This window comes from Hippocampus zosterae, chromosome 17 (assembly GCF_025434085.1).
Source record: "Hippocampus zosterae strain Florida chromosome 17, ASM2543408v3, whole genome shotgun sequence".
NCBI lineage: Eukaryota > Metazoa > Chordata > Actinopteri > Syngnathiformes > Syngnathidae > Hippocampus > Hippocampus zosterae.
Window position 1 is genome coordinate 8,023,425 of NC_067467.1, and position 18,228 is coordinate 8,041,652.

The 18,228-nt window shown below is 43.1% G+C and overlaps 1 protein-coding gene across 2 annotated transcripts in view; it reads right to left on the minus strand.

The window, feature by feature from the left end:
* elfn1a (extracellular leucine-rich repeat and fibronectin type III domain containing 1a) overlaps positions 1-18,228 on the minus strand; it is a 67,847-nt gene that overhangs the window by 5,281 nt on the left and 44,338 nt on the right. The window lies entirely within an intron of this gene.

Sequence of the window (18,228 nt, forward strand, 5' to 3'; positions counted from 1 at the left end):
GGAGTCTTTTGCAAACCAAATGACCAAAATCGCCCCGGAATGGATTTAATTCTCTTCAAATGAATTGTTTCCGTGCAGTATTTGCTTTCAAAGTTTTTCTTTTTTCAGCTCATTAATGTCTTCAGTGAACTTGTTTGTGAGGGCGCAAATATTGATCTAGCGTAGTTCACATTACAAAACACTGAACAGATTACCCCCCAAAAAATGAATAAATAAGTAAGAAATAAATAAAATCAAATTAAATGAAAAAAAATCCTGACGAATGCACTTTAAAAAAAAAAAGTTTTTTACCAATGCAACGCCAGTAATTTTATGCTGTTGACATTCGTAGGCTGAACTGAAACTGACACTCGGAAATGTTTCAATGCAGTTTGTTCATTAGTTGTCAGGATTAAAGCAAACACGTCATCTGAAGAGCGCTGGATTCTGTCACAAGCATAGACGTTGGACTACATTTCCTTGATTGACTGCCTTTCATTACCATTTCTCTCAGGATTGATTTTAATAGGATGGGACAAACTCTCCAAATCTTCACATTTCCGACTTTCTTTCCCACGTAATAATGCTTCCCGCCCCGTTTTTTTCCCCCGTCGCCCGAATTACTGCTCAGTGTTCCACAGCTGATGCCATTTTAGAATTCTCTAGACAGCAAATGCGTTGAGACGGAATTTGCCTCTGCGGACAGTCAGCAGTCATTGATTATTCTGCGTAGCAATGACAGTAACTCAATCATGGATGAGTCATGTGGGGTTTATCCTGAAACTGACAACTGATGCGGGTCATTAAAAGAGGTGACATCACATTAACAGATGAGCAGTTTGCAATGACTTGTAAATTGCATCATATGGATTTTTCGGGTAAAAATCATTCTCTCATTTGTGTTTTGATTTTACCTGTGCTTTGCATCAGCAGACCACTCTAGAGCTGCCATGACTTTATTGAACAATTCATGGAGTCAAAATACCCCAATGAGGTCCTGTATGATTCTACCATGCATGCAGGGGTGAGATAACCGATTGGTTTTTTTCCATGTATTGGGAGGAAATGTTTGTTTTGGATTTTATTGACTTAAAGCAACACGATTTCTTTTAACCCTTTCATGGACAGCTGTGACTGCAGTGGACAGCTTATCATGTTGTCAGGATAAGCTATCATTATTGGTGCATGAAAGGATTAATTAAGGTGATTATCTGGAGGGCGACCCGGTGGTTCACTGGTTAGCACGTCGGCCTCACAGTGCAGAGGTGTAGGGTTCGATTCCGGCTCAGGCCTTCCTGTGTGGAGTTTGCATGTTCTCGTCGAGCCTGCGTGGGTTTTCTCCGGGTACTCCGGTTTCCTCCCACATTCCAAAAACATCCGTGGCAGGTTAACGAAACACTCTAAATTGTCCCTAGGTGTGAGTGTGAGCGCGAATGGTTGTTCGTCTATGTGTGCCCTGGGATTGGCTGGTAACTGGTTCAGGGTGTCCCCCCGCCTATTGCCCAAAGATGGCTGCGATAGGCTACAGCACCCACCGTGACCCTTATGAGGATTAGCAGATTAGAAAATGGATGGATGATTGCCTGGAGCTCTCAGGTTACTTGAACTTATTTTGTTTCTTTGAATGCTAAAGAGCAGACAATTATTTTCAATGCCTTCAGGGAGTGACAAGACTACTAATCAAAAGGAACTTGTAAAGAAAAAGGATTTATCTGTTTGGATTGTTTGTCAATATATGTCCAACAATTGGCTGGCGAGCAGATAGCTGGATGGTTGCCATCTATCGGCATTAGTTACCTCAGTTAAGCTCAATAAGAGGATGAAAATATTACAGCTTGATGTTTGATAGACATTTCTATATAAGTACCTCCCTGATTAGTGTCCATCAATTTTTTTTGGGGGGGGAGGGGAATATTCTTTGGGTTTTAAAAAATTAAATAAATAAATCGAAAGTGATGAAGTGCATCCACGTGGGTGGACACTGGGATGGGGGGGGGGGGGGGGGGCGCCAGAGCTAATGGCTCCCTCAGAGGAGAGTCGACGTGAGAGCCAAGTTGAATGCTACCTCTGCTTGTCACTTAACTTTTTTTTTCCATGTTGTGTAGTGACGACAATACTTCTCCAAATCGCAGCCGCAAATGCGTCCGAGCAGAATGTTCAGCAGAAAGAGACTGGCACCACTTTTCTATAAATGTCTTTCATTGAAAGGGTTGTAATGACCTGAGTGGGCTGTGTTTTGTACCCTAATACAACTGCGAGTTTGACATTTGTACTTCAAATGACCATAGGTGAATTGCTGTGGCATTTGGTTTCAAGCGAATGCATCACGGCTCAAACTAAATGAGGATGCAGTACAGTAGAATTATGTTCGGTGGAATTTCCGATTGAATATTGTTCCGCAAAGAAGACACGCTGGATTGTGGGCGTGATTATCTGAAGTTTAGCCTTGTGTTTCACACAGATTGCAGTTGACCTCGGGGGAGAGATTATTAATTAAAAAAATACACACACACACGCGCACACACACACACACACATTATATATATATATATATATATATATAATATATATACTAGCTGGTTCGCCACCCTCCGGGCGGCTCATCAACTACTTCCTGTGGAAGGCTGGTAAGGTGGGCCTTCGGCCCACAAAAGTGTTGTTGCTTGGTTCAACTTTTTGTTCATCTTCATTGCTTATCGCGAAAATAAAGAGATGTTTAGCTCTACTAAATAACTAACAATTTCATTGCAATGCTTGTGGGTAGACGACATTTTTTCGCTAAGATGCCCGCGCGATCGTAGTGAGACGGAAGGACAGACCGCGTGCGGGGCGACGCGCAATATATATATATATATATATATATATATATATATATATATATATATATGAGACTGCAGATGAGATGATATATATATATATATTTATATGCGCTCCATTATAAGCTCCCTATTCCTCATCTGCAGTCTCATTTTTTAAGATATGATTAGGTATAGCTTTGGCTTTTTATTGATGACTTAAAAATATCCCCCCCGCCCGCTTTATTTCATTTTTTGGAATACAAAGCAACAAACTCCAAAGTGATATAGATCACTTAACCGGAACGAATCTGTTGGCCACGCTTTAACTAATACACCCTTTTTTCATATTTCTAGAATCCTTATGTGCAATTTGAATAGCTTAAGTGAGGTCACAATTTCCTCTGGCTCCAAAGACACCAAATGTCAAAATGCGCAAAGCTCCGATTATGTAAAAGGTGACAGGAGATTGTCTCCACTGCCGTCTGGACTCTCATTTTTGATCAAAGCTGTCATCTGTTTTCCTGCCAATATATTTCCGAGAAAATTATTCAGATTTTTAGAATTCACATCTGGTTGGGCTCTTCTTCAAGGCTGTCACTTTATTTTCTAAACATCGGCTTGTGCACCCAACAAATGGGTTCAAGCGCACTTCAACTTTTACGAAATATTCGGCGTTGAGATATACAAATAAACAAGGCGTTCAGCAGCACGGATGGAAAAAGGCTGGTTATTGGAGGACAAGAATGCCCAAGGCTGCCATTCGAAAGCACCTTCAGGATGACAAAAGAGCAACAACGGAGAAAAAAATGATGAGAAAAAAAGGAACGCTCGCAAAGCCCCGGAGGGGTGACATAGGGTTCAAATCAAATGTTCCATAAAATGAGTATGAAAAATAGAACTCTGTAGAAGAACTGGCAAGGCATAACATCTCTGATGGGGGGGAGCGGCTTCTTGTTATTAACGGCGAGTCTGCGACCTTTCGCGCAAATAGAGAGCGAATGGGCCGAGGCGACGCTCTGACGAGATCTTTCAAGTTGGACCTGAGATGTTAACTCGAGAATGTGTTTCTTGCTCCGCGACTCAGTCGATGCTCCTCCATTTCAAGCGGAGCGTCAGTTACACTCGACTTCCTCATGAGTATGACTAGCCTGTATTGTTCCGAACAAAAATAATTCATTTTTTTAGTTCAGTCTGTCATTGCCACACCTTTTTAATGCAAATGTCAAAGGAATCCGTTTTTGAAAAACAAAGTTTCTTCAATCCAACCCCCCCCCCCCCCCCCCACAATTTTGCCCTTTGCAAATGTTCTCGGCATACTCGTGCAGCATCAATTTTGACCACTTGACTTGCTTGCGTTAAAAAAATAAATACATCCCTTTTATTTATTATTATCCATCCATCCGTTTTCTCATCCGCTTTATCCTCACAAGGATCGCGAAGGGTGCTGGAACCTATCCCAGCTGTCTTCGGGCAGTAGGCAGGGGACACCCTGAGCCGGTTGCCAGCCAATTAGAAGTCAAGAATAATTGCGGATTACGAATGACAATTTAAAATTCTGGTTCGGACTTTCGCAAGCAGCATGGAATTTGACATGCTTGATTTGCTTTCGCGGGCCAAAGATAATGATGTGGCGGGCCCATTCTGGCCCCCGGGCCTTGACTTTGACACCTGTGATTTAAGATAAGATAAGATATCCTTTATTCGTCCCACACTGGGGAAATTTATAGAGTGTTCAATCAGCCTGCCATGCATATTGTGGGAATGTGGAAGGAAACCAGAGTACCCGGAGAAAACCCACGCAGGCTCGGGGCGAATATTCAAACTCCACACAGGAATCCTGGAGCTGGGATCGAACCCACGACCTCTGCAGGTCGATGCGCCACGCCCTGGACCATCAGGCCACTATTTATTATTTATTTTCTTTTATTTATTATTTTTAGCTGAAAATGAATCTCCAGACATGGGAAGAAATACTTCTCCAGTCCCTGTCCCTCACCCCAATACGCCCCCCGACCCCCCGCCCCAAGTACACTTTCTAAAGAACACACGGACGGCAAAAGCCTGTAAGCAGAAAAAAAAATAAAACATTCAACAAAGCCACTAAAGCTAATGGAAGTGCCTTCGTGTCATGCACATGTTGCCACGATGTAGAGTCCGACGTTCAAATGAGTCTTCTGCATCGCCGGCGGTGTTTGCGGTCTTATGAAGGCTTATTTGCCACCAAAGACCCACTTTCCATAATGGCAGCAATCTGTACGGTCCAGTGCAGCCGGCCAGAACACCCGAGGCATCACAAGTGTGTGTATTCCCAGAACCAGGCAGCCATTCTACAGGCTCGCCGTCTCCCATTCAAGCTTTATGCGCTCGGTAATGAAAGCTTTTCTTTTCCCTTCCCCACTTGTGTGGATAACCTATTGAAACCTTGCCTTTGAAGAACCAACCAAACGCGGACTTGTACTTTTCTGTTAGAGCTGCTAAAAGGGCCCAGTTGGCTCTTTTTTTTTTAAATGTGAGACGGAGTGAAAGGTCAACAAAACATCACAGCGTGAAAGGTCTATAATCCTGAGCGCTTACAAGATAAGATGATAACGAGATCCGTGGCTCATTTGAAAATTCGTTCGTCTCTTCTTGAGTTTTGACTCATCCTGTCGATCAAAAGATTTTGCGCACAGCACCATGGTCATACCTTTTTTTGGGATCACTTTATTGAATAAAAAGTTGGAAAAAGGACCAAAACTGGCCCAAACATTGCATGGCTTTCACCTATTTTAACAAAGATATAATGCCCGCCCCCAGCCCCACCATTTATTTATTATTCATCTTTTTTTCAGTAATTTGATGTATTCAATTCAATGGATTTGTTCCGGTTGAGGCACTATGATGCTGTTGATTCAGTCGCTGTCAAAGAAGACAGCCTGACATCCTCTGTTGGCAGTTGAGTTGTTTCTGGTCAATATAAATGTTGGTATTGAAACATCAAACCAGATTCCCGAAATTTCCGTGTTTCTTCGATGATTCTTTATATGACATCGTTCGAACAGCTGAGAAGTTTAGCCTGGCCCACCGATCAAGTTCCCTTCTTCCCAACGGCTTCGTTGAGACAAAATGGCTGACTTCCTGTGAGGATCTTTGAGACTTTTTGGTGGCATCCTGTTTTGACAGACACGCCCACCCAATTTTCAGCTAATCCGTGCCAATTTTTTCATATTTTTCCTTTTGTGCACTACTGAATGAGTTTCCGGGGGTTGTTTTGGGCACACCTAAATTACACATACAGCCTTCACCATGATACACGCGCTGGACGCACACATTTTTGTTGATGTTTTAGACTCCAGAATGACAAGAAATGGATTCCAAGAGATGCCCGATGGCTCGGCAGTGTAATTTACTGTGTGAGCGTTGTGTAAAAGCTTGCGTTAGATTCAGCAGTCACAATGTGAACTGACTTTGGTCAAACGGGGTCAGCCATGCGGTAGAGAGGTGGCCCTCTGTGTTGTAAAAGTGTCAGGTTGATACTTTATTGGGAATCTATGAAACATGTCCAGTGTTCCCTTGTGCCGTCTGGCAATGATCCCCCCCCCCCCCGCCCCCCTGCCCCGGCTCTCGCCCTCGCCATGAAGCCACACTCCAAAATGAAACAAGCAGCCAAACACATCAGAAATCGACAGCGTCTCCCCACACTAATGACAGGATATTGCATGCACACCGAGTGCCTCTGCAAGCGCGGCAGCTCGCCTCCGTTTGTGCGATGTTGTTTGCGCCCGCCCAAACAACATCGCCGTGCATGTTCAATTCACATTGTTCGCTTCTATCTGCAAGTGTCTACAGAGGCTGATATCAAAGCTTCTGTTTTTTTTTTTATATATATAGTTTGAAGCCCATCCCCGTCTTGTTGCGTTTTCTTATCTCGTGCTCTGTGGCGGTGTAGGTGCCTCCATCTCTGTGGGCCCTTCTCATCCATACCAATGACTGCCCGCCCCCCTTTATTTGGTGTCATTGAAAATGCAGTCACCTCTCACTGGGTGGAAGAGACGGCCGAAGAGAGGTGGGGAGGGGGGGGGGGTGAAAGCAAAGAATGGGGAAGCAGAAGTGGCCAATCAATTGAGCTGAAATAGAACTATGGCTCTCGGGGAAGGAAACATTGTGCTCATCGAGGTCCCGAATTGCTTTTGGCGGGGGGGGGGGGGGGCGTGCTCTGGTTAAATCAAAGCATATTAAACTGCCGCTTTTATCACAGAGAGAGTGAGGTCTGGCCTTGAAAAACAGAATGGTTGTTTGTTCAGGCCTTACATTTGTTCAGGTTGGGCAAATATGACTGTTATTAGCTTTAACCATTTAACTTTTTGCTTTGGACTTTTTATCGGGAGCTGTCTCATTGGAGTCGATTGATTTGTGTTCCACGCAGTTGCGCTTCGATGAGAGAAAGTAGAGGCTTCCGCCACTGGTTTTATCACATGACCCTGCTCCCCTCCTCTGGCCTCGAGTAAGGGGAGGGGAAGTGGAGAGATGAATTGAAATAGTCCTGGTCATCAGCAAGCTCTGCAGAAGCCTGACAATGATACTCGTCTTTTGAGTCAAATGTGTTGGAGGAGGAAAACGTCGGGGGAAAAAAATGCATGGGAGTTGCCCTCGAGGATCAGATTTTGGACGCCCCTCCCTGAATTGTATGAAGTTCTTTCCTTAAAATAGTGTAAATATATTTAATAGAAATGGTATGTGTCAAAATCACAAGCGGTATCAGTTTCTTGGTATCGGTATCGCATCCTCAAGAGTTGAGTACTCTTACTGGTATCAGTTTGGGGGGAAAAAAAGTGGTATCGAACATTCGTAATGTTAATATTCAAACTGCGTTACAACATCTTAAAATTATATTTATGATGTTTTGAGGAATCACCGCAAACATTTGTATCGCTTCAATTTTTATATCCTTGCAATCAAGCGGCAGCCCAAACCATCTTTTATTCATCTCTATCTTGTTAATGTAATCGCCTACTTTAACATTTGTGTGTGTCAAATAACACCTCGCCGCTGCTAATTGGCGCAGGTTGCCTATAATTAGCACTAAGTATTTGTGAGGCATGGGGCTGATTCAATTTAATGCTGATGCTGCGTTCCGGCACAGTTTCGAGTGATGGATGCTATTTTGGAAGGGGGGGGGGGGGGGCTGGCGTAATTAGAGTCTTCGGAGCAAAGGTTGGGGCGGAAATGCGCATTTGTAACTGCGAACTTCCTCTCTGCGCGCTCGCTACTTGGTATTCCACGTTGGCGTCATAATTTGTAAAACTTCAGATGACTTTGCGCTCCATGCCATCCCCCTCTTGTACGTTCCCAATATCTCACTTTATTGTTCTACAATGGATACTGAGTCCTTCAGCAGCGCGATTGAGCTGAGACAAGGGCGAGAAGAGAAAAATCTCATCATGGAGCCAAACTCAACTTTGAGTGACACTTTTATCGAGACAACAGGCTCACTGCAAATGGCATGCGCCGATGCTCTATCTATGAAGGACAACTTTCTGTGTGTGTGGGTGGGTGTGTGTTTGTACAGTAAACCTGTCTTCTTATGTTAAAGGAGACCTATTATGGAAAAGTGACTTTTTAAAGGCTTGGATACAACTAATCCATTCATCTTAATGCTAACAACCCGGAAGCCTTACACAACGATTGGAGCAACACATGTAGATAGACAATCCAACAATATTCACTGGCATATATTCTTTATCCTTTGAAAAAAATAAGCTAATATTGCTACACTTTACTGAGTCATACCTCACACTTTGTGAGTCTCTATACCTGGATTATACTGTACTAGTCAAGTCAAGTCAAAAGTATTTATAGAGCACTTTCAAACAGCCATCGCTGCATACAAAGTGCTGTACATGGAGCGATTTAACATAACACAATAAACAGTAAGACAAAATGGTAATAAAGGCGGTAGAAAGCACCAAGCAGTAAAATCATGCTGAGTCGAACGCCAAAGAATGCAAGTGGGTTTTGAGGAGGGCTTTAAAGATGGGCAGCGAGGAGGCTTGCCGAATGTTCAGTGGGAGGTCATTCCAGAGAGAGGGACCAGCAACAGAAAAGGCTCGATCCCCTCTGAGCCTCAGTTTAGTTCTTGGTACTTCTAACAAAGACTGGTCCACACCGGGCAGGTGTGTAGGGGCGGATGAGTTCAGAGAGGTAAAGTGGCGCGAGATTATTTAGAGATTTGAAAACAAAGAGGAGGATCTTGAAAATAACTCTAAAATGAATGGGGAGCCAATAAAGGGATGCCAGAGTAGGAGTTATATGCTCCCTCTTACGAGTACCAGTCAAGAGGCGAGCAGCGGCGTTCTGGACCAGCTGAAGGCGCTTAATGGAGGACTGGCTGACTCCAAAGTAATCGAGCCGGGATGTGACAAAGGCATGGATTACTGTCTCAAAGTGTTCATGTGAGAGGAAAGGTTTTATTTTGGCCAGCTGTCTAAGGTGAAAGAAGCTGGATTTAACAACGGCACCAATTTGCCGATCGAGTTTTGAAATCACTGTCCATTTTAAGGCCCAGGTTTGAGACCGTTGATTTCAAATAAGGAGACAGGGGGCCCAAGTCTACAGGATGGAATGTACAAGGGCCACTGGGACCAAACAATATCACCTCTGTCTTCTTTTCGTTGAATTTCAAGAAATTTTGTGCCATCCAGGTTTTGATTTCTTCCAGACAGGATAGGAGTGGCCTTAATGAGAAGGCGTCTTTCTTGCTCAGTGGGACTACTACCCCGAGGTTGCCTCGACCTGCATCCCAGATGTCGTAGCACAACATGTGAGGGTGTGAAAAGTGTGCTGGAATTCATTACAGTTGAGTTGTTTTGGATGAAAATACAATGAGAAACCAGAGAATCGTTTTAAATTGAAAACAAAAAGGATAATACATCTCCTTTAGGGCAAAAGAAAAAAAAACATTTCAAACAAATAACAGCAGCACAGCACATATTGAACAGGGCACCGAAGTAAGTGAGCTGTGGTGAGCGTTCATCAACCAGAAAGCAGAGCGACGCAGGAGTTTAATTTAATCCTGCACTTTTGAGACTTAAGATATGAGCGCCAATAACACCCGAAGGTTTAAACGCAATTTTCCAGGCCATCAACTGACCATCAAGTCGGCACGTTCCTTCGAGCCAAAGCATGTGGCAACACGAATTTGACTGCTGACGAAGGCAAAACTGAATGAGCAAAGATTTTAAATGCATCCATTCCTAAGTGGATTCAACAGGCATATCGTCTGGCCACATTTGGAATGAGAGAGATTCTAAATTTGCTGAGTGGATATTTTTTTAGCTTAAGACACTAGAAAATGGCAGAAGACTGAAAGTGATAAATATTTGCTGTTTTCATCACATTGGCTTCTTATTCGTCTTTCGCATCTGTCTTATATTATTCATGCATCCATTCGCTGGAGCCTATCCCGACTGGCTTTGGATGAGAACACCGATACAACTGGGGACTGGTAGTAAGCAAGTTGCAGGGCACATATCGACCCCCCCCCCAAAAAAAAAAAATCCCACTCATTCATGCCAATGTTTTCAGCAATTTGGAATTCAGAAAAGTCCACACAGGAGGGTTGAAAACTTGAACCTTCAACTTCCCAAGTGGGAGGCAGCTGTACCAACGGCAACGCTGTGCTGCTCTAAAAGAAAAGACGGAACAAAAATATCTATATTGTATCTGTGTTCACGTTAGCAGGCTGGAGGGCGCTTGCCAGAGCAACAGGCGGTGATGTCATTTCTAGCAGGAAGGATTTATCCGGTCAGATAAATGGAAGAAAAAAATGGTTTACGTACTGTACATGTCGACAAATTATGGGTAGGCCTCCGCGTGAGGATAAAGTGGTTCAGCTAATGGATGAAATTAGACGTTGCTTTTGAATTAGACTTCCTCTGGTCCATGTTTAGTGCAGTTCACACCATGTCACCAAAAAGCAGCGACGATTAGTCACCCAGTAAGTCAACCAAACGTTTGAAGACGCTTGTGATGCTAATGATGGGACACAACTTTTTTGAATGAATCCCAATAGTCAAATTTTCAATCTCTTCTTTTTCAATACATTTTTATCCATGATTTTTTCGTGAATTCATGAAAATGTTTTCATGAGTTGAAGAAAAAAAAATTGTGTTATTTCAATTAGTTAATTTTCATTATATTTTTTATTTATTTTTTAACAGACTATCATTATTTTTTTTCCCAGTAACAGAGGATTACCCTCCAATTTGTCCACAGGTGTATACGTCAGAAAAACTAGACGAGTAAGAGGCATCGAATGTGTGGCTGAAGAGTTACTCATGCGTGTCCTCATTAAATTTGATAACTCAATAAGCAAAACCGAAAAAATACATTGTCATGAAAGTAGTTATGAGTTGCGTAAAATTCACTTGGCATGCAAACAACATGCCAATACACATACATAAAAAGAGCTCCCTTGTTTGTTGACGCTTCTTCGAAATGTCTTGACATTTAGGGAAACGCAAACGAATGTCACGGACGCATCCTCCCGGTTAATTAACGCAAAATGTTCTTTTAATTTTGTGTCGTATAAGGACTGTACTCACCCTGCCTCATTGCATATTGATTGACACAATGCGTTCCCTTTTTTGTCAAATTTTTATTTTGGAGGGGGAGGGGGAGGTGGACATTTGACCTTTATCTGAGTTTCTGGTTTTCGGCACAGCAAGAATATGACAGAATTAATTAGCATTGCAAGTCTTTGGTGCCGTTTAGGTCGAATTCATTTGTTGACCTTGCGTCGTCCTGACGTAGCCAATCAGTGGCGAAAATAGGAAGCGGCTAGCAGAAAGCGGCCAAAAGCATCGGGGATGCCACTTTCATTCAAAATCAAAAGAGCCATCGCTGCGACACGGAGGAGCTCTCCTTGAAAGTTCGTCACGGTGGCCGTCGCACGCATTTCAGAGTCACAACATGTGGGTTCCGCCTCGACCCCAATGTGCAGAAGATCCTTTCGGGGAAGAACAGAAACAAATCATATTGACATCGGTTGAGGCTAATTTCCGTTTGATGTCTTCATACATCACAGAGAGTCGTGTGTTGCACTTTGAAGATAATGCATATCGGTATTTATCACTCACGAAACAAGGGAGTCGGAGAAAGCTGCCGCAGCAGCATTCTGAGTGCAGATTGAGATGTTTGAATGAAGCGCAAATGATGGCTGCTGGATAGAAAACAAGCCCCAGAGTGGATACATGGCAACTTTATGAGCTTGGCTTTTCTGTACTGCAGATAAAAATAGATTTGATTTATTTCCTATTTGTACAATTTCATGTCTCCTTCACCATTTTGAGATTTAGCGTTTACTCACCACATTAGAGTGGCTCCAAGAGAGTTTTTGTTTTCTCAAAATACTTGGACAATAAAGAAGATTCTGATTCTGATGTTGGGTCTATAGGTGGGAGTAAATCACATACTGGATGCGCAAGTCACAAATCATAACCTTCAAATCTGAAGTTGATGTGGGGAGAGAAAAAAAAATCAAGCAAGTCAAGTCAAGTTGCCATCAAATTTCAAGCTAGTCAAGTCATTACGTACTTTAAGCAAGTCGTCAGTCATATTAGAAACTACATAAGGTTTTTATGTCTGAATAGGAGGCATTAACTTTTAAGTCAGGTTGACGTGCATGAGTTGACGGGCGCCCCTGCCACATCAAATATGGCGGACACGCTGACGTACAAAAAAAGGAATTCAAACTGGAGTATATGTTAAACATTGCTATGGTTAGACCCCAATAGCTTTTTGTCATGGTGGCGCTTCAGTATAACACTCTGGGTCATGTCTAATCTGTCACTTTGCCTTCTTGATATTTGATTAGCTCTTGGTAAACTAATCTGGCGCGCTAAGCTAGCTAGTTTTGCTTCACGGTTCACACAGCAAAGTTACCTGTGTTTGATGGTAGAAAGTAAACATGTCTGTTTTTGTTGTTACATAATAATGATCCCCATCCTCAGATCCCCAGAACTGTGAGGCCCCAAGACCACTATGTAGCCTCTCAAGGTTCCTTCTTTAGACAAAGTGAGTTGTGTCAGATAGAAAAAAAAAGTGTCAGTGAATCAAGTCACCCATGGAGGTGAAATAAATAGTCTAACATTCCCGTTGCTACCGAATGAAATAAACCCGAGTGCCAAGTGGCAAACCAGGAGTTCCTTTTTCCCTGCAAAATAAAAGTGTCTCTATCTTGACATGAGCGTTATTGTTTCTTACAGGGCGCAATCCCTCAGGGTCCAAAAAGACAAAATGGAGAGCTGCTACTTGAGTGTAAAATACGAGTGAAAATTCTTTTTGTGCGCCGCATCGAGCGACTTGAGCTCCCATCACGAGCCGACTGCTTCGCCGCCGTGAGGACTTTTATTCCTGTTAGGGTGCAAGGGTGCAACATAAATCCTCCAAATACTAATGGACTTTAGATGAGATCCTCTGACACGCAGGGGCTCTGATCGCATTGAATCCAAATTAGCATTTTTATTGCCGCGTTTCCATTTGAAAACTCCAACGGCACGCACGCGAGCACGTTATTTGCGTTGCAGATTGAACAAAGCGGGGTGCGAGAAGAAAATGTTACTCAAAGAGGAAAGAGCGTAAGGCGCGTCTAATGTATGCCACGTTTGCGCCTCCACGCATCTGGCAGATTGCGCTTAAACGGCCACTCTCCATGTAGAGATGCAAACGAGCTACTTAATGACAGGTTTAATCAAGAACACGCGAGATGCAAATTCTCCGTAAAGTGATAACAGCCTCTCTTTAACAGATGCTCCTTGTTGACATCGCCAGTTGAGGTCTGTTGTTTTAATAAATAGCGCCTAATGAACACGCTTGTTTGACTGGTGCGCTTTTAAAGATGCATTGAATATGGAAAACACTTATTTGCCGATGTCTAAACTTCGGGCTGAATTTAAAAAGTAATTTAACTGTGATTGAATGTTTTTTTTTAAATCCCCTAATTATTATTTATTTATTATTTGCCAGTGATAGCAAAATGGAAAAGCAAACCACATAAGAGTCTAATTGAATTTCTAATTCAAAGGTTCAGAGAAAAAACATTCCATTTCGTCTTGAAACTGTCCACAAGGATATCGTGGTTGCTTTTTATCCATGAAGTCGTATTTCTTAAGTACAGTTCTGTTGTATTTAACTTTTAAGCACATAAGATTTGCTTTTGGAAGTGTCCTTGTTTATAGGTGAGAACAGCTGGCGCCTCAGACCAGAACATCAGACCCGACAGTGGATTTTAAGAGGTCGGCAGAGTTAAATAATATAATTGAACCTCTTTTCTATTCATTCATGAATCCAAATTGAGAAATAAAAAGGTATTTCAAACCATGCGGGCGGAAACTTAAGCAGATTGTCCCGGATCCTGCTTCTTTAAAGGTGTCCGACCTCACCTTTCTAATCCGGCAGGCGATGGAGCAAAGCCTCAATTACCTCCCTTCGCTATCGCAAAAAGAACACGGCCGAGTGTGTCCTCCGAAAAGGCCACGTGCACTTAACATGCACTTTCTTTGTGTCGGCGCAGCACTCGTATTGGCGCTGACGCGACCATGTCTTAACGTGAGCCATTGATGGATGTGGCCCTCATCGTGATGCGCGCGCCGTTTTTCCGGGTCAATGATTATAGGTAAGGTCAAGTATGAAGTCAACTTGACCAACCATCATTTGAGTAATACTTAGAGTTCAAATTATTTAATTACTTTTTTTTAACACAACCCACCCAGGTTCATAGTTAGACCCACAGCAGCACGCTTAACAATGAAAATGCTTTTGTTCGGCAATTGTGTGACGTCATTTATAGAATGCCGAGTCACCGGTTAGCCATTGTACTGCGTTGGTGATTGGCCCATTCACTGCTCTTTGCCATTGTTATCGAGTTAGTCGGCGAAATGCCTCGGCGCTGTTTGGCGATGCGCCGTTCGCGTTCAAGCTAACAGTTGTTTGAGTGGCGAGAAAGAAAAGAATAGGGCACAAAAATGGACTAGAAAATTGGAACAGTTTCGTTTTGAGCATTCTTTGTACCAGGAACAAAGAAGCCCTCTGTTTTCTCAAACGAATTTGCAAAAAAAGGGGTAGGTGCGCTAATCAATGAATAACAATGAATGGATTTGTTGACTGCAGTTTGCAAAAACTTGCAGACTTAATTCCATTTAATTGTATGGAACAAAAAAAAAAGAAAAATAACTTAATGGCCTCACATCTTTTAAATCCAAATGGATTTGCCGATTCAATTTGGTTTTAGGGGCAGTGACGCCGACTAATCGGTTCAACCGCTACTGTAAAACCTAATAAGAACGATAACAGCCTACCAGTCCCCATCTTCCATGGAGACTCCGACATTTCTTCAGCTGAGAGATGCACGACATGGGAGGCCAGGCGCAACAAAGAGGTATTGATTAACACTCATTCATTCCCAAAGACGTATTTAGACGTCTTTTTAGATTCCATACATTCAATCAACCTATTTAGATTTTTTTTCAAGACTTAGGCTAATAAGGGGTCTAAAAATGGCCGGTGCCGAATGAGTAAAAGGGGTCAACATGGAGGACAGGTTCAATTCCGTTGATGGACAAAAAGGCCGATAATTGCCAAGCATGCTAATGTTTTCCAATCACTGTATGCCACCAATGTGAGTCCTTCTGTGGAATCCATGTCTGTGCCGGACCAATCCATACTGCTCCCTAATCCATTCTCTGATGTCTTCAAGTAGATGTACCCAAGACATCTTGCGCTTTGGCTTTGGACTGGCTTTGGACTAAAAGCCACAAAGTGGCTCTCATTTGCACCGCGACAGCATCAGTCAGAATGGCCGACTTTGCGACGGGCCATCTCGTCACTGAAAAATTCGAACGGAGACCCCTCACGGGTCACAGGCCGTAAAGAGCCTCGCTGCATCCCAACAAGCCACGTTGTAACATTTCACTCATCCAGTAACGCTTTAATCATTGGGCAGATATAATCATGTATTAAATGCTTTACGACACACTAAAGTCCGTCTCCCTTTATGTGGGATGGTCATGTGTTTAATAATTCATCCCTCATTAGCGCACACAGTTTCCTTTTCGACTCGCTGATGGAAATAAATAGCGCGCTTGTTTGCTCGTCTGCTTACGTTCAGCATTTGCATTTCGATTTCAAAAAATCCCCTCGGCGGAATGACGACGACATTAAGATTAAGAAGGGTTATTTGCATATTTGGCTGCGTCATTTTTTTTTTGTCCCCGCCATCGTTTTCCCTCTCACTCATTTATTACCGGTCTTAGTCATACTTTTAGGAGTTGTTTATGACAGTTTGCCTAGCGTTACAAATGTGGGATGATAACTTACAGGCGACAGTGAAATGATTCCAAACACAAACAATTAATTTTGTGCCACAAAAGTCTGATTGACTATTACTAAAATAGCAGATTTTAATGAATGACTCGCAACCACAATAAAAAAGTTGCTCTACTTTTTATCCCCACGCGGCCGCTTTGGCATATCGTCCCTGTCCAACTTTTATTTTTATTTTTTTAAAGCTGAATAATGAAAAACATTGAGCTTGAAGAGTATTTATTCCCCCTCTTCGGAAAGCAATGTTAGAGCTCTTAACCCCTAAAAGATTGATTCATTTTGTCACGAAACAGAGGGGTTGTGGGGGGGGGGGGGGAGCAGTATTAATATGTATTAAATGCAGATGCATTTCTGTGAGCAGCGCAGCTCATTTGCATGATGACGATGACGATGATGAAGCACCGCTTTCATTACAATGCCGAGCCAAACGAGTCTTTCTTATTCCAACACAGCTTGGTTAATCACACTTCTTCAGGCTCTCGGTTCCGCTGTTGCCCCCCCTGCATCTGCCGGAAAATTTGAACGCCGTATCGGCGCCGGCGGCCTTTGCCGGATCTTGTGACGACAGTAGAATCAGATAAAGTAAAGTTTTGAGGGGGGGAATGATAAGATGGGGCGCCGGCACTGATTCGCCGCGTATCGAGTGAGTCATTTAGGAAGAAAAAGGTTGTTCCGCTTTCTACGAGAGAGTCAATGATGATTCACGAGGACGCGTAACCCCAATAAAATGTTTGCGCTCGGGGGTGAACACCAGGCGTTATATTCTGGATTTTTTTTTCTCTCTTTAAGAAGACAATTATCTGCCTTTGTACATGGGGCCGGATGTCAGCACGCTTTATCCTCATCAGGCAGTTGTGCTTTTATTTTACAGCGAGCAAATTGTGCAGAACCTGCACTTTTTTTAATCCATTTTTTTTACCTCCCTTCATTCCGCCCATAAATGGAATCGTTTATCCCCACTCCGCACCACCCTGATTTTACACAGTCATTCCACTCTTCTATTAATAGCCACTAAACTGAGTCCCTTTCAAATTAAAATGTTATTTCGATGCAAAGCGGCAGCTATAATTGTTACACCATCACTTTACGAGGGTAGGTTCATGTATATTAGGGATGCGCGATATTGGAAAAGCATGTGATATGGGGCTTCAATATTCATTCATTCATTCATCTTCCGTACCGCTTGATCCTCACTAGGGTCGCGGGGGGTGCTGGAGCCCATCCCAGCCGTCTCCGGGCAGTAGGCGGGGGACACCCCGAATCGGTTGCCAGCCAATCGCAGGGCACACATAGAGGAACAACCATCCACGCTCACACTCACACCTAGGGACAATTTAGAGTGTTCAATCAGCCTGCCATGCATGTTTTTGGAATGTGGAAGGAAACCGGAGCCCCCGGAGAAAACCCACGCAGGCCCGGGGAGAACATGCAAACTCCACACAGGGAGGCCGGAGCTGGCTGGGATAGGCTCCAGCACCCCCCGCGACCCTAGTGAGGATCAAGCGGTACGGAAGATGAATGGATGAATGTCCAATGAAAGAAAGTCTTTTTTTTTTCATATAGCACAAGCGGCATAAAAAAATAGTCCTATATTATTTTAGAAAACAAAAAAAATGAATTTTCCATCCATCCATCCATCCATCCATTATCCGAAAGGCTGATCGTCACGAGGGTCGCGGGCGTGCTGTCGTCAAGCAGAAGGTAGATCCAAAATGGTCGCCAACCGAGCGCAGGGCACAAAATTGAATTTATTAGAAGCTAAAAAATACATCTTAAAACCCTGGCGAACCCACGGGGTCAAATTTGGCCCCTATAAATTCTGCAACTCAAATGCTACCCTTAAATTCCAAAGGCTCAAATTTGGCCCTTGTGCTAAATTAATATTAAGGCATTGCATATTTAAATAAAACAGTGACTGCTTCATGTTCAGTGAACATGAAGCAGTCATTTAATGTAAAATTCATCATTTCCAAAGAAGGAAAAGGGTTTTTGGGTTCTCCAGGGTCAAGCATGGGTGTAATAATTATGGAGGGCAGTGTATATACTTCTGTATATGTTTTTTGTTTTCAGTTGCGGTGCACCCACTGTCCAT